Source organism: Chelmon rostratus, chromosome 4, assembly GCF_017976325.1.
Source record: "Chelmon rostratus isolate fCheRos1 chromosome 4, fCheRos1.pri, whole genome shotgun sequence".
Lineage (NCBI taxonomy): Eukaryota > Metazoa > Chordata > Actinopteri > Chaetodontiformes > Chaetodontidae > Chelmon > Chelmon rostratus.
The window spans coordinates 2014008-2015714 of record NC_055661.1 but is presented as its reverse complement, the minus strand read 5'-3'; the positions used below and the strand labels follow the sequence as shown (position 1 = coordinate 2015714).

The following is a 1707-nucleotide window of genomic DNA, read 5'->3' as shown; positions in this document are numbered from 1 at the left end:
AGATGATCAAAGTGCTTTACAGAGAAATTACGAAAGATACAAAGAAAAAAAAAACCCTTTACAGGGAAAAAATGGAACAAAACTTTGAATGAGCAACAGAATAATAATAACAACAATATGTATTTATATAGAACCTTACAACATCAGACAGATGATCAAAGTTATTTACAGAGAAATTACGAAAGATACAAAGAAAAAAAAACCTTTTACAGGGAAAAAATGGAACAAAACTTTGAAGGAGCAACAGAATAATAATAATAATAATAACAACAATATGTATTTATATAGAACCTTACAACAAGAAATTACAAAAGATACAAAGAAAAAAACAAAAAGGAGCCTCTTTTTGGGGCAAAGGCTCATTTTGAAGAGGGAAGTTTGGCTTCAGGGCAGTGGTCCGCTTCATGTTTCTCTGAAAAATCATACAGTAGACACCAGTAAGGAAAACAGGCATAAATTAACTCACAGTGAACTAATCCAAATAGATGCTACAGTCAGCAAAAGCACCTCTGTAAATGTTTCTTACTTGTGTTCTGCTGGGTTTCTGTCTTCAGCTGTGGCTCTCTAGTCTGTAGGTCGACATCACACGCAGGCATACTCAACAAAGAGGGGTGTGGGAATTCGGCTACAGTGGTACAAAAAGACATTAGTTAGGCATGCAACACAACAGTGTACATTAATACAGTAGTTTAGTGTCCTATTGGTAAAGACTACTTACTTGTGTGCTGGGTTGCACTTTCTTCTACAGCTGTCCTTTCAAAGGTATTCTTCCTGGATCTCTGGTCATCTTGGTTGGATCTCTGGTCATCTTGGTTGGCATCTGCAGCTTAACTGTTGTGTTTGGCATGAAAAAGTAAATAGATAACAAAATCAGTTTTGCCATTGGGAGGAGCGCCTGGATCAGTTGTAGAAAAAAAAACAAAATGTCAAGTTCTTTATGTGTGTGAATCGTTTCAAGAAAAAGAAGGAGAGATAATTATCTTGTTGATGGTTGTGGTTGGCATCAGCAGCTTGGTCTGCATCTCCTCTGCTGGGGCTGGCATCCTCCGCTACAAAAAAGCAAGTAGAAGATTAAATACAACTGTTTCAGTGTGACGGTTTTGACTGTAGAGTATCATTTGTTTCATGTTTCACATCAATTCAGAAAGAGAACAACTGAGTGATCCAAAACTGGACTTAACCTAATATTTGCTTTTACCTGAATGTCCTCTTTTGTGGTTCAGCCTCCTCCCTAACATCGCTGTCCCTATCCAGTCTGCATCTGCAGGATTTATCATCACAGCAACTCTGTGGCACTCAAGAAACCTGCTGCAGTTGCAGTTTCCTGTCTTGAACACGGCACTGTCCTTATCATCTTACTGTCTCATATTTCTGACCCAAAATAAATACATAAATAAATACATAAATAAATAAATACAGTTGCACCACTAAGACTTGATTTGTAACATTATGTAACATACAATGATTGTTATTTCCAGCCAACACATACCACCGTGATGTCATCATTAATGTGTACAGAAAAATGGATTCTCATGAAACAAAAAGACAATTAAAAATAAAATTACATGCACCCTTTGAGCATGCTCAGACACTGATACAACATATGGAAAATAAACTTTGGTCAAGCAGCCAAGCAGAAGTGGAGGGACAGCCGTTACCGGACCTGTACAGGCCGTCGGCCGACACCATCACTCTCCACTATCCACT

At 37.9% G+C, this 1707-nt stretch overlaps 1 long non-coding RNA gene across 1 annotated transcript; it reads right to left on the bottom strand.

The window, feature by feature from the left end:
- Positions 1 to 350: 350 nt before the first annotated feature.
- LOC121606036 lies at positions 351 to 836 on the bottom strand. The gene is made up of 3 exons (XR_006006813.1): positions 719 to 836; positions 527 to 625; positions 351 to 412 (listed from the first exon to the last, which is right to left on the bottom strand). It is a non-coding gene; the product is annotated as an uncharacterized LOC121606036 (long non-coding RNA).
- Between the last annotated feature and the right edge of the window lie 871 nt (positions 837 to 1707).